This window comes from Protopterus annectens, chromosome 1.part1, assembly GCF_019279795.1.
Source record: "Protopterus annectens isolate FY-2018-M chromosome 1.part1, PAN1.0, whole genome shotgun sequence".
NCBI lineage: Eukaryota > Metazoa > Chordata > Ceratodontiformes > Protopteridae > Protopterus > Protopterus annectens.
In genome coordinates, this window is record NC_056726.1 from 797245119 (window position 1) to 797272817 (window position 27699).

Genomic DNA, 27699 nt, shown 5'->3' on the forward strand with positions numbered 1-27699 from the left:
ACCTGACATCTGGGGCAAGAAAAACTGAAGAAAATGGCGTTGGTTGCATCTTTTATACCCCTGGTGCACTGATGTCAGGGAAGAGGCGACAGAAACCAACGCCGGACCTAGACTTTGGAACTCTGGCCGACTGCGGGTAGCCTGCCAACAGGATAACCCAAGTGTAATGACTGCAACAGTGAATACACTCGAACATCTACATTTATGGTAGGTACACAACTGTACTTTTTCTATATTAGATGAGATCCAAGAGAGGATATCCTCAAGAATGGGAATATTGTTTCCTGGGGGGATGTATAGGGCAGCTATGCATATGCTTTTATTGTTATTAATCTTTAGGAGGGCCAGGGTTACTTCAGCTGTAGCAAATTGAGGTATAGGCTTAGTGTAGGGGGGTAACTGTTAGGGAAGCTGAGTAAAGTAAGGCTACTCCACCACCTTTTTGGGGGGTTCTGTCCGTCCTTTCCTAAAATACTATAGTTTGGAGGAGTGACTTTAGGGTCTTTTATATGAGGTTTTAACCATGTTTCTGAGATAGAAAGAATGTCTGGTTGATTATGGGATAGCCAGGCATGGAAATTAGCTAATTTGTTGCATAAACTTTGGGCATTTATTGTGGCACATAGGAGGGATTTATGGGGACAGAGGGAAGATGGTAGGGGTGAGATATTGCTCTGGTAGGTTGAGGGACCTGGGTTGGGATGAATGTCATCAGAGAGGAGGATTGAAATCAGTTGAAGTAGGATTGTAGAATGATGTTTAGAGTCTTTAGAGTTAGAGTTGAGGGCAGGGAAGCAATTATAGACTGGGATGTAAGGGATGTGGGCTGTGTTAGAGATGTTAGGAACACATTTTCTGATAAATAGGAGAGAGGCATTATATTTATTGAGTTATGGAGAAATATAAGGTGTGAAGATTGACTCAAATTTGAGGAAAGTGGAGAATGTATGATAGGGGGGAGAGTGAGAGATGTGGGAGAGTCAGGTAAGATGGAGAAGTGAAGAGAGGAAGAGAGGGAGACGTATTAAGGGTAGAGTTAGTGTAGGTTTGATTGCCATGATGGGTATAGATATGTGAAGATTGTGGGGATAAGTTGGATAATGACAGGTCTTTTTACTAATATATGTGATTTGTAGTGTGATGTGGGAAGAAGATAGTATAGAGGAGGGATTACTACAGTAAGGAAAGTAGGGTGAAGAAAGATATGTCATTGAGGGGGAGATTGCTTGTGATAGGTTGATTGTAGAGTGGGAGTGGCTTTGTGGCTATAAGTAAAGAAGTATTGTTGTGGGTGGGAAATAGGGGCAGGTTAGGGGAGCGGAGTGAGCCCGGAGGGTGAACGGAGCGGGCAGAACCGAGAAGGAGTAGTGAGGAGATGAGTGCAAAATACAATCAGTAACACAGTTGCTTTTCTGCACCAGAGCTAATGGTGAAGCCAAAGGTATGTAAATTTTAAAAGTAGCAATATGGCTGCAGTCAAGAACTCGTCTATGGACTAACAAATATATGACAATGCAACTAGGCAAGATACCAAACTTTTAGAGCTGTTAAAACTGCAGTAGGGCAGTGAAATTAGTGTGGGAATATACTGCCACCTAGTGGCATTTATATGATTTACAGCATATGCACAAACACTAAGGGGAGATAAGGTTAAGAGGTCCAGCTGCAGAGATGGTGTGCTCACCATGAGTACTTCAGGAACAAGCAACCTAACATAAGAGAGGTGATAAACAAACCCTTAGAGTTATACAACTTTGGAGAAAAAGAATAAAGAACACGTACGCACTAATTGTTTAAAGCATACATGCCGGTGGAGGAAATATTTTTTGTCTGTCCCAGGATTCTTTCCTTGAGGGAGGTGGGATTCCCTGGTGGTTGTTACAAGATTGGGGGAAGCACCGGAGGAAAGTAAAGCTGACTAAGCTGTAAAATAAAATAGAAAACACAAAGTTTTAATGATGGGTCAGCAGACAACTGAGAGGAAAAACAAGGACAACTATAGTACAGTAGGACTTCAATAACTCAACCAAATGTATTTATCGTGTAGTATTACAGAAGATGAATGGGCTCAGGGAAGTGAAGAAAGAAAACAGATAATGAGGCAGCGGAGTCTTTTAAATATACTACAGGTACTAGTGGAAGACACAACAAAAGCTTGCACCGTGGATTTAATAGCAAACGGCTTAAGGCACACAAATACAGCGTAGGATATAAGAGATGGGAAACCTTGTAGCCGGGCACAAATGTAACCAGTTTTTAGAATCAGAAAGCACGCACAGAGCAAGTGTGGTTTAGCTTTACAACACAGCATTCGCTGAATGCATGTTAACATCAGTGTTTAAACAGAGGTGTGTGCTGTTCCAAAGTATTAAATACTTAAGTGGGAGACCCTGATAGATCCTCTTAAAGCAGACTAGCACAAATTATTACACTGATTCAAGCAAGGCTCAGCTGGACAGTGCAAGCCAAAATGCAAGACACAGCATTAATATGAGTGTTATACACATAACTGAAACACCATTTAAGTATATATAAAAGTCACACAACAAATAGCTGAAACGGCATTAAATGAGTAAAAATCATAGGAATAACATATTAATAAATGCAGTGTGCAATAATAATGTACTCCAACAAATGATTACAAGTAAGGCAAACTCACCAGAGAGAACACAAGCAGCCTTGCTGAAGACCGACCGCAGGACAGGGAGTCTAATTTAAAAATGGCACCATAGGAAGGGCCATTAACATAAAGACTTTGTGGGAAGGACGTGAGGTGAGTGGTGGGAGGAGACAGAGGAATGAATGGAGGTAGGGAGGAAGTATGGGGATGTATAATCGAGAAGGAGTAGTGAGCAGAAGAGGTTGTCTTATAGAAGAGAGGAAAGGATAACTAATACACACAATAAAGTACAATTACAATAAAGTACAATTTCACTTAAGTGCACACAGAGATCACAGTCAGTCTGGGGCTGGTTGCTCCCTTGCTCACCAGGTCCCCAATAAGACTCCCTACTGGCACAGCTATAGGGCCAGGGCTCAGCCTAGCTGGGCAAGCTAAAACCTCCAGCACCCTCTCTGTCCAACCAGTGCTTCGTGTCCCTGCCCAAGTAGCTGACATAACGCACAAACACTTTGAGATAAGTATTTATACAACTTCACAGACACTCCTGGGAAAGGCTGACACAGATTATCCAGCTGTGCCCCTTTATCCAGACCATACGGTAGTAATCCCTGCCATCACCCAGCTAATAATATCAGCTACTAAAAGGCCCGTAAAAGGGTGTCTAATTATTACTGTGCAATATTATTATCCAATGGTAATGTGACTATTCAGTCTAGGCTTATTGGGAGGGCTTAGACAGTAAACTCTATAAATATATAATGTACTCTAAAGCATACTTTGTCTCTACATAAACCAGTCACAGGTAAAAGGTTTTAAAAATATTTAATAATAAATAATTAAAGCACAAGACAAAACTACTACACCACAGAGATATCTAAGAGTTCAGAGATCACACAGAAACTTAAAATAATACAGTAGGACAGGTCTGATTTCAAAGAAAAATACCTAATTAATCTTTACTAGCTTTAACTATTCCTACAAGAAATCACAGTGCTAGAAAGTTACATGTGAGCTTAAGCAGAGTGCTGCGTTAGATATCCAATATCAAAATGCTTGCAGTCTCCTGTGAGAAATAGTATTTAAACATTGCTAACAAACATGTCTCTAAGGCCCTCCCAAATGACATAATTTTTGACACTTAGTCTGGAATTTTCAGGCCACAAACTGCATTGTTTAGCAATCTCACACCTGCTCAGAAACTTACAACAATATAAGTCATTTCACATGTATACTCTAACAGAAACCAGAGCAATAAATTCCATATCTAAATTCTGGTCATAAACTTTAGCCTTAAAGCAATGGGCATGAAACCTTCATCTAGACTCACTGGAGCCGAATTCTAACATGAAAGGGTCACAACATGCTTCACTGGGCCAGTAGAACGCAATGTTGTCACATATTTTGCAGTTTCACATTTCACAGTATTCTTTTACACTCAAGGAAAACATGCCTGTATTTTACATTTATTTACAAATGCCAGAATTATATATCAAATTCTCTTTGACTACACTGGCAGCCTTCGCCCATCTGTCCCCAGTTGTTACACTAGCTTTGAAATAAAAATTGCCAAGGATTCCAAAGATAATCACAAGGCATTATTTAGCTGTGTCAAGAATCTAAGTGGCAGTGCTCAGATCTGCTCGGAGTTAGTGCAGAATGGCACAAAATACACTGAACTGACCAATATTGCCAACATCCTGGCAGACAGGTTCAGTGCAAACCTCACCCCCCTCTCACCCTCATAAGGGCCCATAACCATACCAGAAGAATGTAGAGCCCCTGAAATCACTGACACTCAGATTAAAACAGCCTTCTCTAAAGCCAAAAACACAGCATCAATGGGACCGGATGGTATCCTAGGCTCCGTCCTACACAAGCTCAAAGATGAATGAACCCCTCACCTAAACACACTGTTTAAACTCAGCCTCTCCACAGGCTATGTACCCATAGAGTGGTGCACAACAATGGTTATTCCACTCCACAAAGTTGGAGCCACAACGGACCCTGGGAACTATTGACCTATAAGCCTGACTAGCTTGGTCTGCAAGGATATGGAGCGCATCATCATGGAACACATTAACAGAGACAATGGGAACCTCCAAACACTAGACCCTACCCAGTTCAGCTTTGTTAAGGGCAGATCATGCCTCCTAAACCTGGTGGACTTCTTTGAGACAGTTACCAAGGCTATAGACGAGGGAAAGGTGGTACTCACAGCCTACCTAGACCTCGCAAAGGCCTTCAACACCATTCCCCATTCTGGTATTATAGACAAGCTCACTAGCCTGAACATAAACCCCCTACATCACAAGATGGGTTGCCAACTGGCCCACAGACAGAATCCGTATGGTGAGAGTTGCGGGAGCTAGGTCCGACTCTAAACCGGTTACAAGTGGTGTTCCCCAGGGCTCAGTCCTAGGACTCCTCCTGTTCGGCATATACTTCTCAGAGGTACAGGCAAGAACAGTATGACTATGGCTGAACAAGTTCACAGATGACTGCAAACTAGGGGCTATAATTAACTCTCCAGCTGACACAGACATCCTCAAAAAGGGTCTCACTGAGACGGATACCTGGTGTCAAAATCATGGCCTTAAGCTAAATGCCAAAAAGTGCATAGCCATCTACTTTGGAAAAAACAAAGTACCCACAAGCTACCACATAGGTGGTAGTCCCCTAAATATGGAAGATGTAATAAGAGATCTGGGGACCCAAGTAAATAGCAATCTCTCCTTTGATAATCACATTGCCAAAGTGGTTAGAAAATCCTTTTATGTGGCCCACCTAATCACCAAAGGGTTCGCATCCAGATCAAAAGAGGTCATTGTGCTCCTCTACTCATCACTCATCAGACCTATCATAGAGCACAACGCCCCATTTGGAATGTACCTTACAAGACACCTGCAACAACTGGAAAGACCACAGAAGTACCTCATCAAGAGGATCACTGGCCTCAAACAAATGCCCTATGCAGCTCGACTGAAGAAATTCCAGCTGTACTCGGTTGCATACCGCCTGCTCAGAGGTGATCAATGCCTGACATACAAGGCCATGTCCAACCCAGAATTGATGGACATGCCCCACCTAAAGAAAACCATATCCCCTCGAACCGCACGCTCTAGGGATCTAAACCTCACCACAACAATAAATAGGACGTGCTGGAGGGATAGATTCATGTCCCAGAAACTTTCCATGCTTTGGAACAAGATTCCAATCTACATTAGGCAGAGCTCCTCACTAACACTCTTCAAGAGAAACCTTGACGTGTGGATGGGAAACAGAAAGTTTACCTCGGGGTTCACTTCAGTGGCTCTGCTGGACAGAGGCACAGGGAACTAATCTAAAGGGGCGGTGAAAGCCAACACATTCTGGCTAGGCTTATAAATGCCTATGGGCAGACAGCCTAGTACCTACCTATGAACCTATCTACCTAGCCATATAAACCAGGCATTAGAAAACGTGTCCCATTTAGTTACTGCATAACTACATTCCTTGTATAACCTTTCCCAAAACCTGTGTAACCTGTTATAATTATTTAAACTGCAGACATTTTTTGTTTTATTTTTGAATATTGTAAAATTATTGTTCTTAAAATGTTTTGCAATAATTTTGATCTTTTCTCCCCAGGCCTCCCCTGAAAATGAGCTTCCACCCAATTAGACTTTCCCAGTAATCAAACATCAATAAATAAATAAATAACAAGTAATATATCATTTTCAATTTACCATATAAAAAGCCATGTAAATTACAATGAAGTCAGCAATCCAATCGGCACATAAACAGATGACATTAAACTACAGTAATTGGTTTGGAACAGTGGTATATACATAGTTTGCATGTTATTGTGTCTGATGCTTTTTGCTTCTTATTTAAGTAAGTACAAAGTCACTGTATCTGGCTGTTAATGTGACAGGTATAGTGTCAAATAACTATGTAAACATCTAGTCCTGCATTTTTGTTGTATTACTGTAGTAAACAATAAAACAGATGGCAGTGGGATTTACTTCTGTGTGAAATATTGTGCTGCTACAGGGGAGGAGCATGGTGGTTATCTGCTCAAAAAAAGAATAATGCTGCTAAAGGCAGAGGTGTAAATAGGTCTTGGCAACTGTGTGTGAGCCTAGTCCGTATTTGAAAAAAAGAATAAAGTTAATTACCATCATGGCTGGTACCGAGACAAGCTAAAAGAAAAAAAAAAAACAAGTGTGAAGATGAGTGTGTGTAAAAAATCTCAGTCTCAGAGCACATAGAGGAGGGGGAATGGGAAGGGCAGAGATGAGCCATACAAAAAGACTGAGTCAAGGCAAACCAAAAAATAAACTGTGTGTGTGTATGTGTGTGTATGTGTGTGTGTGTGTGTGTGTGTGTGTGTGTGTGTGTGTGTGTGTGTGTGTGTGTATATATATTTATTTATTTTACACACTCATGCATATACGTGTATAAACACATATAAACTTACACGCACACACACACACACACACACACACACACACACACATACACATCTCTCAACTGTACAGATTTTCGCAGAATGTCCAAATTGTTGCCTCATATTTTTAGTCCATTTTTCATAATTTTGTGGTTTTTTGGCAAATTAGTGGCAAATCATTAAAGATTAAAGTTAGAAAATAATGACAGACATTTGAGTTTCAGACTTCATACCCTTCAGAAAATCCATTCTAATGTAAAACTTGTTATTCTATCAGCTTTCCAAGTTTGTAAGACCAATATTTAAACATTGTCCCTATTTTGGGCCTTTGTCCCATTTTTCTGCATGGCTTTGTTCAGATTTCTTGCTCTAAGAGGTTGAGAGTATGCATTCATATATATATATATATATATATATATATATATATATATATATATATATATATATATATATATATACACACACACATAGATATACTAACATGCGTGCATATACACACATACAGATGTATGTAAATATTTGTATATATAAATACACATACATATACATATACACAAATTCAGACACATATACATACACAGATGCACTTACCTACATCACACATAAAAATACCACATAAAAAGGGGTGATGTCCAAGTAATACATCAAGGAAGTTATGTTAGATATTGTTTTCTGTAATTAAAATAAATAGTGACACATAAACATTAGTAGATGTCTGGTATTTCAAGACAGAGAATTGCATTCAAATGAATTACAGATTTTGATGCAACCAAGAAAAACTTCATCTTTAAAAGCCATAGAAAGCTGCTTTCAAGGAGGGATTCATTGCAGACTTTAAAAAGAAACGCTTTATCATACTTAATTATTCATGTTTGTAAAAGTGGTCCTAAAGACTTTATTAGTCTGGATTGCCATTTGTAGTAAATTCACAAAACTACTACGTTTACTGAAATTCAAAGACAAAAAACATCACTCCCTCATCTCCCTGCATTACATTGCTAGTAACCTGTCATGTTATAAAGCAAACACAGCACTTCTCCAACTGGAAGTGATGAGTCATGTGCGGGGGGTTCTGTGATGTTTAAATGATTTCTATATTACAATGTAGGAAGTATTCTGGACCATTTGAGAGCACTGCAAACAGCAGGTAATGGCTGGACAGATTGAATGAAATGGTTTGTAGGGATCCCTCCTTTCTTTTTATATCACTTGCATCCCACCTACTTCCTTTCTTTTTAATCTCGCCTGCCTGCACAGTATTCTATAACCTTTGTTTCTTAGACATAGTTGTAATATACGAGTAAGAATTCATCTGCATGGTTTATTCCACCTGACTTCCTTACCATTTAGTTTGTTTTTCCAACACCCCTCCATAAAAGCCTCCTTCTCCCTTGTTACCTTGTTTTGCACTCCAAGATATCGAGCTTGCATCATAGTGTGCCCTTGCTGGGGTTGACAAACTGACTATGTCTACTGAATGGTCATTAATTTGACCATAAGTGTGCTTTGTTATTAGAATCTGTGCAAAATGTATGTGATTGCATCTGCATTCTCTGCATATCTCTTTTGGAGGTGATTGATTTATAGTGTAATGTAGTTGTGAAGCTTTCCTCAACTTAGCTAAGCTGAAAATGGTCCTGTCCAAGTCGGACATCAGTCCACAAAACATAAAAAATAAATAATACTTCAGGTTTAGGTTTGTATCTTTGTCATAACTTTTCTTAAATGTAAAATTCTAAACCATTCTTATATTTTGTGTGTATATGCATATACGTGAACACAGGTTCGTATACATTGCTCTGTAATAAAAACAGAGCAAATCTCTGAAAATCCATTCACTTCAGCTGAGGTACATGTGCGGTTCGTACTGAACAGTAAGTAATTCTAGTTAGAAGTGAAATTCCCAGAAAGCCTTTTTTTTATGAAGAAATCCCCTAAAGAAACATGACTGCATTATCAGAAAGAAAACAGAGGCACTCGTATTGCATGTGGTTTCCAAATGTCCTTCTCATTTTAGGTCTTGTAGGTCATGAGCTTCATGAATTACATTCTGGCTTTTAGGAAGCTGCCTGAGCCTTTGGGTCAGTCTATTTAGTATTAATAGGATTATCATCACCAGATGAATGTCAGCCCATGTTGTGAATCCTTATGCAGGTCATCACAATGATCAGATTGTTATGAAGGTATAAAAACTGTCATTCATTATTGTAGATAAAACTTTATGGCAATCTGTAAGCTAAATTAAATTAGTTTCTATTTTACAAGTGACATTTGACTTAATATTGGCTCATCACTAATGGCTCATTGCAAATTAGATTTCCTGACCCTATAGGGAGGTACATTTAATTTGGTCACTTCTCTTATTGTAAAGCACTGACTATGACCCAGACATCCCATGTTCAACTAGTATCTTAGGTGCTAGAAGACTTGGCCAGAGAGAGAGAGAGAGAGAGAGAGAGAGGAATGACAAGGCAGAGGCTACTCACCTGTCTTGGGGGGGGGGGGGGGGTTGTCAGGGAGCACTTGTCCAGAGTGTGCTGTCTTCGTAGAATCCATAGTAATGTCCACAGATCACCTGAGGTATTTGGCTTCAAGGGACGCAGGACTTATTTTTGGGATTTCTGTTGTGAAACTGCGGGCATGCCTATAATAGGTGTCTTTGCACAGTTGCCATTAGGGAACACTGTGGACATGTACACTGGGCATTATAACTGTATCGAGAAAGTCCCCAGCCTTCCATGTGGATGACAGCACAGCACCTGATGTTCTTTGCCAATTTGCTGTACTGCTTTCATCCCCCAGGGAAGGGGTACATGAATAGGTCAGTTGAATGGTTGGAGGGTAGTCAGTGGGGGATGGGCAAAAAAAATATTTGGTCAGTGATTAATGGATTTTTACCCCTTGGGCCATCTTATAAAAAGTACATTACTCTTTTGTTCATTGTAATTTCTTTTAAATGATTAGATCAGTTTTTCAGTTTTCATTTAAAATTACCACTTCTTTTATTAGATGCAGTTTAGATCTGTGTATTAAAACTTCAAAACACTTGTGTCATAAGGCTAAAGTAGACTATGACTTGAGCCTTGTTTTAAATATTAAAAATATTAATAAAAACTTGAGAAGCATAGCTGGTTCAGCCAGCACCCTGGGCCTGTACTATGAACCAGTATCCTACCCCTCAGCTCTTCAAGTGAAGTGCAAACAAACAAACAAACAAAAAAAAATACTTCACTGTAATAAGCCAGTCATTACAGTGTAAGTGATCTCCTTATCTGCTTACTGCAGTTAGGTCTATGTCCCCCAAGCTTTTCCATTGATGAGACAAAAAAAAAAAAGTCATTCCTTCCACTGGCGTACCAACTAGGTGGCTAGATGCATGACCCCCGTCCCAGCCATTCAGGTCCTGTTTCTGTGCCGTGCCCCCAACCCTTCTTCAACATCTTTTATTAAAAATAAAAAATAAATAAATAATTTATTCTTTTACTATAGCAAACTGTTTACTACAGTTTATGCCCTCCCTGCATTGAACATTACAGCTTTCATAATTTAGTTTAAAAAAAAATTCTTCTTTTTAGTCTGGAGCAGATTGTTGCTACAGTTTATTCCCAGCCTGCACAGAGTATTACAGTGCTCAGGTTTTAGTTAAAAAAAGATTTTTTTTTACCTTTAAACTGCAAACTAAAGTGTAGCAAGCAGTTAATACAGTTAGATCACACACAGAGCTGAACACAGCTCAGGTTTGATTGTAAATGCAATACTGGCGTTTAAAAGCCAGTATTGCATTAAAGAGACATCAGGATCAGGTGATTGTGATCCCCCAAAAATAGATGTCAACCTCTTAGTGCAAGAAATCTGGACAAAGCCTAAAATAATGGTGGGCAGGGGCAAAGGCCCGAAAATAGGGACAGATTTTAAATATTGCTCTTATAAACTTAGAAAGTTCCTAGAATAACAGGATTTGTGTTAGCGTGCATTTTCTGAAGGGTATGAGATCTGAAACTGAAATGTATGTTGTTATTTAGAGACTTCAATCCTTAGTGATTTGCCAAAAAAAAACATAAATTTTATGAGGAACAGACCAAAAATGTGAGACAAAATCTGGACATTCTGCTTAAATCTGGACAGTTGAGAGGTATGCTTCCAACACTTTGAACATGGGGCAGTTCCACCTCTCACCCTTCCCTAGCTACGCTACTGAAAAACATCTTTAAATCCATAATGTAAGTGACTAATGCTTCGTTAATGTAGGGGAAATCACATCTGACATAACTTCTAATAGAGATAAGGCTATGACTGTTTTTGTAACACTTTTCACTCTTTTGCCGGTCCTTAAAATATCTTTTCCTAAGGGTGATGAGCAACCCTCAGTTTTGGAAGGCCTAATTTTCTTTTCTATCACACATCAAATCTTTATGTAGTCCAGGACCTAATGAACTCCAGTGTAAATTCCTTAAGTCTTTTGCTTCATGTGTAAGTCACTATTTACCTCAGTTCTTCAGTTGCATTGTGCTATTTGAATATGTTACAAATGTCAAGATGCATGTGGAAGTTTCACCAATATGTAAAACATTTCTTCAATTTCAACATGGACTGGTACACCTGCTCCTCAGAAAATCCTTCCTGTTTTATTAACCTCCATGGTTTCTTTCAAATTATACAATCCCCTATCAGATTTGGCAAACAGCGAAAAAGAATCAATGCTAGACTGGACACTTACAAACAAACCGCCTCTCTGTCGCCAGTCTGGCTGTCTCCCTGACAGTCTAAGTGATCAGCTACCCACTTACCTTCTTAGGCACTGCATTTGCCCTACTAAAAATATAATGTACAAACTTGTCCACAACAAAAGACATTTCTCCCCTGAAGTCTTCTAATCCCTCCTGCAACAATGTGACTGGTTCCCTTTAAAATATCTGCACCTTGACTCAGCTGTTCAGTATTTCAATGACAAATTCCTCAATATCCTAAACAACCTAGCTTCCCTTAGAATGGCATGTTCTAACTCCAAGCATATACCGTGGCTTACCAAAGACACCAAGCACCTCCTCAAAGAGAGAGACAGAGCCTGGTCCCTAAACCACAAGAACAGAAATCAAGACTCCCTTCTTACCTACCGTCAGTTATGCAACATTGCCAACAAAAAAAAAAAATCAGACATGACAAAAAGCTGTACTATACAACAATGCAACAAAAACAACAAAACAATCCTCAGAAATTTTGGGGAGCCATCAAACAACTACTAAAGCCTGGAGAGATCACAACCCCAGCTCCTACCATAAAAAATTCTACAGACAGCATTGCCTCACAACTTAATTCACACTTTATCAACTCTATACTCTCCCCAGTTAAAAAAACAACAGCAAGACCCCCTATGTATTCCTAATGAGTTAGACAGAGCCCTCAATTCCTTTTCAATCAATCCAATGCCATCAAAAAACATCTTTCCGGACTTAAGCCCTCCTCCCCAATGAATTTCTAAAGCTAGCAGCAGATGCCATCTCTTACTCTATACCTCTCCTAATAAACCATTCCACTGTTGAGCAGTACATCACCAAACTCTGGAAAGTCTCTTATATCATCTCTTTTCACAAAGGTGGCTCGTTTACTGAGTTCTCAAACCACAGGACAATTGTTCTCCTCCCTCCCATAGCCAAGATTCTTGAAAAATGCATACACAGACAACTCCTCGACTATCTACTAAGAAATAATTTCTTATCTGCATCTCAACATGGCTTCAGACCTAAACACAGAACAACCACTGCCCTTGTTTGTTTTACAAAGTTAGTCAACCAGCTTAGAAATGACAACCAGCTCTACTAATCTATCTTTCTTGATATGTCTAAGGCCTTTGATACAGTATCTCACCAAAAACTACTAAATGAGCTAGCTTCCTTAAACCTAACCTAGACAGATGTCTTCTGGTTTCTCACCTACTTAACTGACCACCAACAGGCAGTTAAGTGACAAAATGAACTCTCCACCATATTACCGGTCTCAGTAGGAGTACCTCAAGGCTCAATTCTTGGTCCAGTGCTCTTCACTATATTCACAAACAGTCTCAGCACAGCAGCCCAGCATGTAACCATCGTTCAGTAGGCAGAGTACTCCTCCCTCATATGTTCAGCTCCTTCCCTACCAGAACTCCTGCAAGTAACCTAACAGTCTTTCCAAGACATTTAAAAATACCTCTCAGACTCTCAGTCATACTCAGTTGAAATAAAACAAAGCATATGCTCTTCACTAATAGCAAAGCTCCTAATAACTCTCCCCCTTCACCATCTACTCAGCCAGTAAAACTAAAATTGAACCTGTCTAGCACACCAAACTCCTTGGAGTCACAATTGACAACAACCTAAAATTTTGCAAACACCTCGCTCTATCAAAAAGGTCCACATTGTTATGCTCATTATTCAGACTCCATCCATACCTAACCGAGGCCACTAGACATTCTATAACTAGGACTCATCTGCTCTCTACACTTCTATATGCCTCATCAATATTCACTAATCTCAGAAATTCAGATTTAAACAAACTGGAGTCCTGCTGTAACAAAATTGCAAGACTTGCTACTAACCTCCCTTACAGATCACAATATGCACAGCATTTCATTAAATAAATTGGATTGAACTACCCAATCTCCTATCCCTCAACCAATTAACTTTCATTCATTCCATCTTCCACCATCCAGACAACTGTGTAGCACTCAAGAGCTTAGTGCAGCCCTACTCAAAACGGCAGGCAACTAAGATCCTCCAACAAACTACTACTCAAAGTAACTGCATCTAATAATTGTTAAGGTAATTCTCTATTCTCCCACCAAATATCTAAGTCCTGGAATGCCATGCCTCAGACAATCCTAAATTCTAGTAACACATCCATATTTAAACTACTTCTTAAGGAACACCTAACCAAAAACTAGTTTTGCCCCTGTACTAATCCACGCTGATCATTCTGTTCTTCCTTGTTCTTACAATGAAAATCTCTCTTCCCTTACTAAATTCTAACATTCAAACCATCCCATCTCTCACAGAATTCCAATTTCTCTTTACCTATCTCCAGCTCACTACTACTCCTATTTTTATCGGCCTATCTCAAGCTTCCTACATTTCATCATATTCCTTCCTACTTGTACTTCACCTCAATATTGCCTTAGCTATCACAGTTTAGAACAAGTAAAACTAGCATAGCAACACTCAGACATATTCTTGTACATATACCATACATGTATCTCATAAATATTTACCACCAAAACCATGATATTGATCTACTGATCAGTCATTTCTCTGTGATGGCACATGCTATTTAACTCTAGTTTATTTGTTAGCTTTCTTTTTTTTCCACTTTATATTACGCTGTCAGATTTTATTGCTTATGTATAAACTGTTTACTACCTATATTTACCAAAGTTATGTATTCTTGATTGTTTTCGATGTTTTGTATTGTTTACAATGTGTTTTTATAATGGAGCTTTTTCCCCCAGGCCTCTGGTGAGAAAGGAGCACTGGCCCAGTCAGACATCCCCGGTAAACAAATGTAAAATAAGTATGTATGTATATATGTGGATCTACCTGACTACATCGACAGTTCATAACACCGACAACAACTTCACCGACACCACATAATCGACAGTTCACAAACACGACACCTCATATACTCGACACATCATAACAACAAACAAAACAAATTCCCTGTCCAAAACCCACACACACAACACAAGCACACCAAAATCCTTACAAACCAACACTAACCCTTACATACACAACTATCTACAACCCTAACCGAAACCCTAACTCTAAGGTCCGTCACTATCGCACACTCACCTAACCCGCGCCCTAACCCTAACTCACTTAACCAAAAAATATCACTACTGCACCCTTACCTAACCCGCGCCCTAACCCTAACTCACTTATCCCACCCCTATCCCTACAGACCGTCAACATCGCACACTTACCTTACTTGCACCCTTACCTAACCCGCTCCCTAACCCTAACTCACTTATCCCACCCCTATCCCTACAGACCGTCAACATTGCACACTTACCTTACTCGCACCCTAATGGCCGTCACTACTGCATACTTACACATCCTTTCCCCATCCCAGTGTTCTCAGCGTCGGTGTTTTCCTCCGTCGGTCTTCTGACTTGTCGATCTTCTGAGTTGTTGTCGGTGTTATGAACTGTCGATGTAGTCAGGTAGATCCATAGATAGATATATATATATATATATATATATATATATATATATATATATATATATATTTGTATTTTATTTTACTTTCATTTGATAAGTGAGTAGATTTTAAAATTTATTTATTTATCGTTTTGTTGACCGGGTTAGTCCCACTAGACTAGTAGCCTCTTTCTGGGGAGACCCGAGGTAGTATTTATGCTACTAGGGGAAATTTGGCCAGGGCATTGGGGAATATCTCCTGATCTTTTTGATAGGTGCTGTGAGATCTTTTACATCCACTTTAGTTACCAACTCAAGCAGATGGGGCCTCAGTTTAATAACTCATCCGAAGGACAACAGAGTGTAGCACCCACCTTATGCTGCTCTGCAGAGTCAGCAATCAATCTACCTGGTGTGGGAGAAGAACCTACAGTCTTCTACATCAATGGCGAGTATATTACTTGTTGCCACAATGAACTGGGATGGTCCATTTTCAGACATACTGAGAATTAAAGACTTCATTGATGACAAACAGCAAGTGTAATACAAATAAAGCTGAAAAATTAATACGAGGGCATAACCAAAGCAGATTTCAGTAGTTCTTACCTTTAGCTTTGCCCATTATAGGAAGTGCAGTAGCCACTGCTTTAGCAAGAAATGTAAAGTTCAGAACTAGGTTACTCCAGTCCTTTTAAAACCATTCTGAAATACTTCCTAGCCAAAATCGTTCTCTGTTCTTGCTCAGCCCTAGGATAAACTATATCCCTCAATATGAACAAGTACTGGTTCATGCCGTTCCTTCCTCACTCACTCCCTTACTTCAATCAATTTCTCTCCGACTCTTTTTTCTAAATAAGCCATTACCCTGTTTTTTTCTCTCACATCGTATTGCAGTTCTTAAAATGTTTTTGCAATACTTTGGAGATTTTCTCCTTGGACCTCTGCTGAAAAGAGGGGAGCTACTTTCCCAGTAGTCATATGTCAATCAATCAATAAATAAATAATACTACAGCAGGGTACTTACTGTGCCAGTCAATGAAAATTCTATTTTTTTATTGAAACCTTTCAGTGTAGGTCATGTTCTTTCTTGATGTGGAATACATCACTAACAGCTCAGTAGTTAAAACTTCTTCCTCATGGCTCTACGATCCGGAGTTCAGGCTTAACCTTCACGTGTGTGTGGTGTGTGTGTGTGTGTGTGTGTGTGTGTGTGTGTGTGTGTGTGTGTGTTAATGTGTGTGTGTTAATGTGTATTCACACAGGCTAAGTGTAAAACTGATAGGACAGCAAACAATACTACAATGTTGTTTTTACCCTGTGTAAGAGATTATAAAAATAACATGTAAAAATGAATGGTCCATCACAGATTGAACTAGTAAAAATGTAGTCAAATGTGTATTACGGCCAGCTGTCCAAGTTCTGAATGTGGTGTTTTCTGGAGGACATGTGCCTACAGGAGCGTAATTACTATCAGCGGAAAAACATCAGATAGAGCACATCTCAACATAACATTATCTGGGAATGGTGCCAAGTCAGTCTGCTGAGCTCCATGTCAGCACACCTTATAACAACACTTTGTCAAAGATGCTGAGTAGACTGCAGTGATAATCACAGTAGGCAGGAAAATAAGAAGAAGAAACTGCTGCAGCAGCTAACCACTTGCATATTGTCGACGTCATGTCAAGGTAGTTAAGTTGCTAAGTATTGAAGCACAGGTCTGCCCAGCACTGTCCTCTTACATACTATGTAACTCAGAATAAATCATTTAAAGTTTCTGTTCTCCCTACCCACACTGCAAAACTTATCATTTCAGTGGCCTTACTGCAAAACTTATCGTTTCAGTGGCCTTACCTGGGTAATGACAGTTATGTAAATATCCTATTTTATACACTTATACACATGAGGTAGTTGTCACAAGGACTGCACATTTATTTTGAAAACATTTTTGAGCGAGGGAACGAGCAAACCTGGCAGTCCTGACTCCCTAGTAATGTAGCTTGACTTCCTCCTGTGTTGTTTTCTGTCGTATTCATCAGCCTTTAGCACAAACCCTGAGTAAAAGACCTCTACTATGCTAGGAATGGCTGCATTACCACTGTGTACATTACCTTGTCATAAAAGAAAAAACAAAGGGTTCACAGAGAATAATAGAAGTTAACATTGTACCCAATCTCCAGAGTGGAAGCTGAAAGGTTGCTTGACACTTTAATATGATAGTAACTTGAAAAGTACTGTGTATTTTTTATTTTTATTTATTTATTTATTTTACATTTGTTGACCGGGCTAGTCTAGCTGGATATATGTCCATTTTCAGTAGAGGCCCGGGGAGAAAAGCTATTTTATGGGATGCTTGTGCTTATGGCATGACAGTGAATTTGAATATGAGTGATGGAGTTTCTTCTTAACAGTAGGCATGTCAGGAAAGCACATGCTGAATAGGTCTCCCTGTACCACCTTCTGGCATGACCTTATCTTTAAATGGGTAAACTGTACATTACTGTGCAGGTACACAATGCCAAGCGAATGCCTTATATAACAGAGAGCTTACACAATGTATACATTTGTGAAATTATCAGGATGGTTTCTTTGATTTCACGGCACAGCTATGAATTAGTTGGCAGACCCTTACTGTTAATTCATAGTCTGGATCACAACATATGTCTTTCAGGTCAGCTGGGCAAGTAAGCTCTATTTTGATTCTAAGAGGGAGAGACTGAAGATCTTTCTTGGTTTTAACTTCCTCCTGAAATAAAGTGAGTTGTTGTTGTGAATTTGATGCATCAGTTGGAACTGTTGCCTCATAGTCCTTAATTCTTCACTTTAGTTCCTGCCTAGAGTACCTTTTTTGTGGAGGGTGCATATCTTCCCAACTCTTCCCAGTACCCATGCAGAGTTTTGTTGAGTATTCTTGTTTTCTTTCAGCGTCCTAAAGGCATACTGCGAGATGAATTAGCAATCCTCTAAATTATCTTTAGGTATGCTTACAGAGTGCGTGCGTGCGTGTGTGTGTGTGTGTCCCCATGTCCATGATGAAATAAACATCCCATTCATCTTTAGTTATCACTTTTATACCCATTCCACTCTAGGGTAGGCCCATGTTCATATGCCAATGAATGAATAAATTCCAGGACAAAAAAAAGAATAAAAAGCAGGGTTGTGGTTTAAATATTTATTATTATTATTTGGCATATGCACGTGTTGATACCATCATTTACTTTTTGTAACAGGAAAAAATGAATATGGTGCAATATGTTGCAATAGAAAATTGCCTTACATAGTTGTTAGCATTAGTGAAATTAATGTTTTTATATAAGGTTGACACTGTAGTCAGATTTGCCGAGACATCCTATCCCAAACTGTCACCATGTGAAATAACTCTGGATGGGTGACTGGCATGATTGGGCTTGCTTAATGATTTAGTTACCATTTCTTTAAAAAAATCATGTACCTTTTTTTGTCGTCTGTCTTCAGACCTGACAAATGTATTCATCTTACAAGAACTGAAATGCTTGAAATGTTTTATCAAAAAAGGAACAATATTTTGAACAGATAGTATATTCCAGTTGCACCTAAGATATCTTGTGTGTTATGCGTGAAAATCACTCATAATTTTGTCTGGCTAAAAATGAGTTAAGGGTTTAGAATAACTTTTTCTCCCTGAATGGCTCTCATTTGTTCCTGATTTTATTTTTTCCCCATCCCTCATACAGTTTTGGATTTTCTGATAAAGCACTGAAGATTTCAATCACTCTGTGTCAGGCATTAGAGTTTTATACTTATTGTTCAGAAAATGTTTGTTGATACAACACCTGTCATTCTATTAATTCTTTAAATTGATTAAAGTAATATTTAAAATGACTTCCATGATTTTTGGCATTTGCACACCCCCCCATTACTTTTGGCTTTGTTCAGAATTCTTAAGCAAAGAATTTGAGAGGAATGTGTCTCTGTGATTCCATGTATTCCACTCTTTACAAGTTGGCACTTGTTTGGGCTAAACTGGAAAAATAAAATAAGTAAATTATAAAGTGAAGTACCGACTGCAGATTCTGTGACTGTTAATGTGCAGTAAATAATCAACCAGCAGTGATGTTTAGTTGATAATTCTGTTCTCATTGCATTTATCCACATGGCAAATGTTTGCTAGAAACTTCTTGAAAGCCCGTGCCTACCTACTGTGTGGCACTCAAACATCAGTATGCCTGTTCCTGTGTTTGTATGAATTCTGTAGGGCATAGGTTTTGTGTTTGGTTCATATAAACTAAAGTAGTGTAAACCTCACCTTGATCTGACCCATCTTTGTTCTGCGTTTGTTGCCAAAGTCAGGCACATATTGTTAAAGGCTCCAACCCACCTTTGCAGATAACACTGAAATACAGCAGTCTGATAATTCACAGGGGATGGGAGGACACTATGTAGACCAAAATGCAATGGTAAGCAAAGTATGAGTGGCTGAAGGTATGCATTTTTCAGTAATGGACATAAGGAGTTTGAATCCTACCTGTGTCTGAAAACAATAGTTTAACGCAGTATCCAAATCCTGTGTTTAGGTGGTAGGTTAAGTCATCCCTCTAGTACCGTGCAGTTGACTTCTGTTGGTGTATCTGCTTACTTAATAGTTTTGAATTTAATATCTGTACATCTCAGGGAAATAAAATTTTCCTGTTAATACCTCCTTTGAAAAGAGGAATTCTTGTGACTATCACAAAGGTGTCCATCACAACCAGTATGCACTATTATTTTGAGCAACAAAATAAAGTGGGTTGTTGCTTGGGTCAAAAGCTGAACTAAATTAATTTTGCTTTTCTACTTTATGTTATAGCTTAAAGATGTATAATGCACATATTAGGAAAGCATTGTTAGTTGCTTGCATTTTATTAATGCACACATATTTTGTATTGTTTTTTATTTGATACACTGGTTTGTACTTTTAGGACAACTTTTACTTTGTAACTAGATTGTGGCTGTAAATGGGCCCTTGTGACCTATTCCACTTATTAGTAAATAAGTAAACATACTGCGAGTAAACTATAAAGTTTTATAGTTTATTTAATAAGTGTTAAGGTGATTTGTTATTAAAAGAAAAAAAGGCCAAACGATTAGGCATAGGATAGGTGAGTACATTTAATGCTTATATGAAAGAGTTTTACTAAGTTATGTTAAAATAATGAAACTTTACTGTAAAATTAATAAAATGGAAGGCACCAGACAAGTTTCCATGCTGCTTAATGTAATGGGTGGTAAAGCACGTGGACTGCTGTTCAGTTTATTAGCACCAGAAAAAAGGTGTAAAGTGAAATACTTTTGAAGATGCTGTCAAATTTTGGCAAGGTCATCTTAGTCCAAAATTGTCTCTGTAAAATGATTTATAGAGTCCAGAAAATGAGTCATTTAGGAATATCTGAATATATGGAGTAGTTGTGTAGATCAGCAGAGTGTTGTTAGTTTGCAGTGGGGCTAATTCATTGAGGGACAAAGAAATATATAGTGCATGTTGCAAAAGCATGCAAACATTATGATCAAAAGAACATTCGGAGTAGGTGTGACAGTGGGATTGCATCTCTCCCACCAGTATTACTAATGATATAATTACTGTTGCCACTGTGGCACCTATAAGGCAAGATACCACCCACTGAATTGTCAAGATGGCTGGCACTGATGGAGTTTGAATCCCACCACTGCCAACAGTGGTTGAAGTAACAGAAAGTGCACACAAATCTGTCTCAGTATTTAATTCATAAAATACAACCTGGTCCCAAGAGCATAACAGGAATATAGGAAAATTAAATCTATTTGATCAGCATCTCAGCAGTTTTGATTGCTCACCTCTTTAATGAATGCAGAATTCAATAAATGCCTTATCTTTGGCATAATCCAGAATACTTTTATTCACCTATTATATGCAGGAAATTCAGGGGAAAAACTGCACCTGGATTTCAAATAGGTTCATAGGTGCATACTAGGCTAACTACCACTAGGGCCCTTATACGGCTTCAACCCAAATGGGACCCGCAAATTTGATTTACATGGGTGGTGATTTGCTGGCTGTGTCTGTCAATCAGAGACATAGGAGTCAGACCAGGGGCGAATTTCTGATTACCCATCCAGTGGTCCAAGTTGCACTTAGAAAGGGATACGGAGGAACTCTGCTTCACAAGAATAGGAAGCCTGTTCTAGAGAATGGGAATTCTCTGAGAAACATATCTTTCTCTCTGACATATCCTATTTGTGTCACAAACAAAATTTAGATCTTTTAATCTAGTAGTTTTGATGCTGTTTGTTTTGCATATGTGCCAAAAGTACATCAAAACAGGGTCCAGGGATGTCCTGTATGCCAGGCAAAGAGCACTTCTCAGAAGTCTCTGTGATACCGAGTAAAGAGAAAGGGCTTTGAGGTGATCACCGTAGGACATTGTGTTTACTCCCTGTATTGTTTTTGTAAGGAATCTTTCTGGATGATCAGTTGCTGTATGTGTCTGGTTAGACAGGTCTGATGAGGTCTGAGTACAGTAGTATGATGACCTCTCTAGAGCTAGATGCCATGCCCTTGCTTATAAGTTGAGAAACATAGAAGGATTTTCTTACTACCTTGGACGCATGTTGGTCAAAGACCAGGTTACTGTCTACATGAGTTCCCAGATCCATGACTAGTGATTAAACTTTTAAGGGTGTTTTATTGATGATGTAGTTACCCAGGGTGGTAAACTTCCCAAAAGGTACTATAATGCATTTCTTGGTATTATGTTTTAAGCCATGGCTTTGGTACCAATCGTTTGTCTCTGTTAGACCTTTCTGAAGGGTGTTCTCATCTTAGGGGGATTCAGTGACTGCTTCTAATTTGCAGTCATCTGTGAACTTGGTCAGCCAAACGCCTTTGACATTGGCTTTGACATCTGAGAAGTAAATGCACATAGCCCTGGGTGACGTCACTGGTGACTGGAGGTGACTTTATCGATTCTAACCTTCTAGGTCCTATCAATGAGCCAGTGTGTTTTAAAGGGGTTTATACCTAGTTCCATATGTTTGTTTACAATGCCCATATGGGGTATATACTAGGTAGGCAGTATGCACTGTTTTCCCATCATCCATTGCCTTAGTGACCTTTTCAAGGAAGTCTACCAGATTCAGTAAGCATGACCTTCCTTTGACAAAGCCATACTGGGATGGATCCAGTATCTGGAGATCTCCTATGTCCTTGTTGATAATTTCCATGATAATTCTTTCCATGGCTTTACAAAGAAGACTAGTCAGACTAATGGGTCTGTACTTTCCAGGATCTGTTGATGCTCCCTTATGAAAGAAGATTACCGTTGCAATCCTATATTCATGTGACATAAAGCATGTTTTAAGATCATAGTTAAATAAAAGCTCCAGGGGTCCTGATAAGCGATATTTTATTTTATTATTGTTTATATTTATTGTCATTTGTTAACTGGGTTGGTCCAACTGAGCCAAAGGACCATTTTCAGTGGAGACCCGAGGAGAAAAGACTTAATTACAATTACAAACATTCCAAAAGAGCAGCAGTTAATGCAAAGACTAAAAATTACAATAGTAATATCGCAAGAAACATTTACATAAAATGAAATCAACAAATTTTAGATTATTCAGGAGGCATCCAGGGATGTTATTGGGGCCCATTGTGGCTATGTTCTTGGCCTTAGTGAGTGCAGCCAGTACATGGTCCCTATTTGTAGGGGTTATGTTTTGGGGTATTTTTGAGGAGATGGTTTGGGGTGAGAGGGGTGTAAATCTGGAAGAGAATTTGTCCACTAACAAGTTCCCTGTATCGCCTAGGTCAGTGAATGTAGAACCATTAACCACCAGTTCATCACATTGCTATGTGCTGCCCTTGAGGTTTTGGACATAGCTGTAGAAGGCCTTATGGTCAAACTTCGCCTGGGAGTCTATCTTAACTTCAAAGTTGGCTTTGGTTGACCTAATTAGCCCTCTTAGTTTTCTATTTACTTTGATGAAAGTTTCTGTCTTTACGGGAATTACCTTTCCTGAATTTTGCCATATTTTTTTTTTCTTTTTGTTGTATATCCTTTTAATTTGGGATGCCACCAGGGTGGTTTGTTTCTGAGTTTGAAAGGCACTGAATTTTGACAATCCACCATTTAATAAAAGATAATTTGCTTTGGAATAGTTCCTAACTGTCACTGGTTTTAATGGGATTACTGAGTTGATTTTGATTTTGAAGAAGACAGCTTTATGGTTGGACCTTACCAGGGAGGGTGGGACATGGGGAGACATATTTGTAAGCATGAGGTCCAGTATGTTGGAGCTTCTAGTGGGTATATTCACTATTTGGTCAAGGGTGTTTGTATTTACAATGCCCAGGAATGTCTCTGTCTGTACGTTTGAGGCTGTGTAGGATTCACAGTCTGTAGAGGATTAATTAAAGACTCCCATGAGTAGGGTGTTGGGCTGGATGGTAAGTGTCTCCAGTACATCCAAGTATGCATCGTGAATTTCTTGGGACATGAAGGGTGACCTATAGCTGTCTAGGATATGTAAAGAAATTTTGTCTATGGTGATCTACATCTGGAGGAACTCCAGTTTGTCATCCTGTCTGACCACTCTAGAGGTATGCTTGTTACTGATGTATATTGAGACACCTCCTTTAAAGTCAAAGTCAAAATGAACTTCATTGTCATTTACACTCCACAAGGGTAACCTAAATAGAATTGCATGCATCAGACTCAATATTGAGATGACAATTCCAAACACAAATTACATAAAACACATGCAACATACATAACATTAACTTTAAGTTACTGTTATGTTACTACATACTACTATGAATTGTTATAACATACTACTATAAATTACTATGTCTACAGTTGTTAACAGCTGAGTGATTTATTATTGCACATTTATTTATTGCATGTCTATTTTCTGATGTGTTAGAATAACTAACAGATAAATATTGCATTTGATTGACATTGTAAACAGATAGCTATGAGCGAGCATCTCATAATTTCTATTGCACCATAATGGTTTGACTGACACAAGACCTTGTCAGTGACTAACATTCCTGAGATTGCTTCCAGAGTTTAAGAACCTAATCGCCCGTGGGAAGAAACTGTTCCTGAACGTGGTTGTTTTACAGTGCACACTGCAGTATTGCCTGCCAGATGACAAACTTGTAAACAGGCCATAGGCAGGGTGTTTTGGATCACTGGCTATTTTCGTGGCCATGTTGTAGCAATGTGTCGTATATAGACCATGTATCGCTGGGAAGTTAGAGCCTGTTATTCTCTCAGTGACCTTCACCACCCTCTGTAGGACATTTTGATCTGAAACTCAGCAGCCCCCATACCACACCAGGAAGTTGCTTGTTGGGATGCTTTCTATGGCTCCCCTGTAGAAGGTGATAGATTAGCTTTCCTTAACCTCCACAGGAGGTGCAGGCATTGTTGGGCTTTCTTAACTATGTGACTGGTGTTTAGTGTCCAGAATAAGTACTCCTCAATGTGGACTCCCAGAAATGTTGTACTACTTACTGTTTCCTCACTCTTTCCATTAGTCATGAGTGGAGTGTGAGCTGGATGGGATTTCCTGAAGTCTGCTATGATCTCCTTGGTTTTGGTGACGTTGAGGTCAAGGTTGTACCTAGCACACTAGTCAATCAGTGGATTCACTTCCTCCCTGTGTGCTACTTCATCTTCATTACTGATGAGGCCCCCAACTGTGGTGTCATCTGCAAACTTGATGATGTGACTGATATTAAATCTGGCTATACAGTCATGAGTTAGTATGGTTAGTATGGTAAACAATAGTAGTCTTAATACACATCCATGGAGTACTCCTGTGTTAATTGTGATGTTTCTTTCTTGCCAACAAATACTTTTTGTGACCTTTCGATCAAAAAGTCCAGTATCCAGTTGCACATGTGGTTACTGATGCCTAGATGGACAAGTTTCTCGATTAGCTGTTGTGGGATAACTATGTTGAATGCTGAATTAAAGTCAGTAAACAGCATCCTAAAGTAATTGTCCTTACTCTCCAGGTGTGCCATTGTGAGATGTAGTACAACCAAGATGGCATCCGCCATGGAGTGATTAGCACAACATGTAAACTGTAGTGGGTTGAGTGTAGCTGGTAGTTTTCCTGAAAGGTGTTTTTGACCAGTCTTTCAAAATTTTTCATGACAGTGGACATGAGGGCTACTGGTCTGTAGTCATTCAAGCTTGAGGGAGTTGCTTTCTTTGGCAGTGGTATTATGTTTGCATTTTTGAAGCATTTGGGTACTTTTGCTGGTCAAGGGAGATGTTAAAAATGTCCGTGAGTACAGTGCTTAGTTGTTCAGTGTTGTCAGATCCAGCAGCCTTCTTGGGGTTCCCCTGACACAACGTTTTCCTCACCTCACCTGTGGTTAGACTGAGCACTTCATCCTCTGGACTTGTTGGATGTTTCACTGCCTTAGAGCAGTTCCTGTTCTCAAATATTCTGTAGAACATGCTTAGCCTATCCAGGAATTGTATGCTGTCCCCACATTTAGCTGATAGTGGTTTGTATTCTGTAATGGCTTTTATTCCCTGCTACATGCTCCTGGAGTCCCTTGTATGAGTGAAGTGGCTCTGGACCCTCCTTCCATAGGCCCTCTTTGCTTCCTTTATCCCTCTCTTCAGATTTGCCCTAGCCACCTTTCCTGTCATTCGTTTGGAATGCCTCATTTCGCTCCCTCAGAAGCTCATATACTTTGCTTGTGAGCCAAGGCTTCTGATTGGCTCTTTTTGTGATATTTCTGTTAGTTGCCACATCATCTACACATTTGCAAATATATGCCTTCAACATTTCTGCATATTCGTCCAAGTTAATTTGCTGATCAGTTGTTGCAGCCTCCTTGAATATGTAACCACGTTTCTGTAAATATGACTACAGAAGTATTTCTCAGCTTGCTTTGTTATACCATTTCCAGCCTTGTGTAATCCACCTTGCTGTCCATTTGCTAGGAGTAGAGATGGTAATGCAGGCCTGATTGGGTTTGCTTTCAGTTTGGCAGCAATTCCAGCGCTTGTTCCTCTCTTCCCTGATCTTTCACACCTTTTCCTTTTGTTCCTCTTCCGGTGTGTTATGGAAGCTCTCTTTATCTGTTTTAGTCCCTTTGAGCCATGCTGTAATAAGATACCAAGGTTGTAGAGTGCAGGGATTGTTGTAGGCCCCTCTGGCTCTGTAAACATCAGATTGGCCATCCAGCTGCATGACAAGTTTGATTCCCTGATTTCTAGCAAGTTTTTTTTTGCTATAATTGACTGTACCTTTGTTTTTTTCTGTTTTTTTTCTGTAGAAAAGAAGACAAATACTGCACATTTCTCGACTGAGCCGAAAAAGCTGCTGCCACACAGGGTGTTGCCATTTTTAGCCCTTGTCAGTGTAGCTACAGGTCTAAAAGTGTAGATGGCACTGAAACCCTGAACTGCCAGGGTACTCCCTGCTGCTTTAAACCGTGTCTCAGTAATTGAACAGATGTTGACTTAGTAGTGAACATATCTAACTATAATTTAACTGAAAGTGAGAGGTGCCTACTCAATCGAGGCCTCTTCTTTATACCTTCCAAATCAGCAGATTTAGCTGATATTTTGGTGGACTTTAAAATGTTCACCAGAAGTGTTAGTCTGAGAATGTTATTTGGTGATAATGAAATGGGGAATAGGATTTTTTTTACTAAGCCTTCCACTTTTATTCCCCAAGGGCATCCCTTATTAGATACTTTTGAGAGAGCTTGTGAACGTGATCTGATTGAACTATATAATACACGCTGTAAACCAGATTTCTATAACTTGACACATGAAGAGTTTCAAGCTATTAAGAAATTGCAGGACAACCACGATATAGTGATTAGACAAGCGGATAAAGGTGGGGCTATTGTGGTCTTAGACCACAATATGTATCTTAACACTATGACAAATATGTTGGATGATTCTGTGACATACCAAATATTGAATAGTATGTAGTTAAACAGATTAATTAAGAGCATGCACTCCGAATTATACGATCAATTTTTATGTAACACCATTGATAGTGATTTATATAAATATTTTCTAGTTGAGCAACCATTAGTTCCTACTCTTAGAGGACTCCCCAAAATACATAAAACTGTAGGTGACCCCCCCCTTTGAGACCCATTGTCTCAGGCAATGGGTGGTTAATGGAACCTGCTTCCATTTTTGTTGAAAAACATTTCAGGCCAATAGTGGACAGTAATAAGTTGATATTGAAAGACAGTCAGGAGTTCTTGGAGAGTTATGGCGAGTATGTGTCTTCAAACAATATAAGTAATGACCTGTTAGTTACTTTGGACGTAGTGTCATTGTTTACTTCGATCCCGAATGACACTGGCATGGAGTTTGTAAGACTGATTCTAATTGAAGAAGGAATCTCCAGGAATATAATTATTAGAATTTTAGCATTATTAGAACTGGTATTGAACAACAATGTTTTTTTATATGATGGCACGTACTATTTACAGA

At 39.1% G+C, this 27699-nt stretch overlaps 1 protein-coding gene and 1 long non-coding RNA gene across 3 annotated transcripts in view; one reads left to right on the forward strand and one right to left on the reverse strand.

The window, feature by feature from the left end:
* The window catches only part of MYO5B (myosin VB), a 3346216-nt gene that overhangs the window by 1143721 nt on the left and 2174796 nt on the right, over window positions 1–27699 (forward strand). The gene's annotated exons all lie outside the window — the stretch shown is intronic.
* Window positions 1–27699, reverse strand: part of LOC122807216 — a 119985-nt gene that overhangs the window by 75028 nt on the left and 17258 nt on the right. The window contains exon 2 of the long non-coding RNA XR_006365604.1: window positions 7644–7724. This is a non-coding gene — a long non-coding RNA (uncharacterized LOC122807216). The remainder of the gene's footprint in view (window positions 1–7643; window positions 7725–27699) is intronic.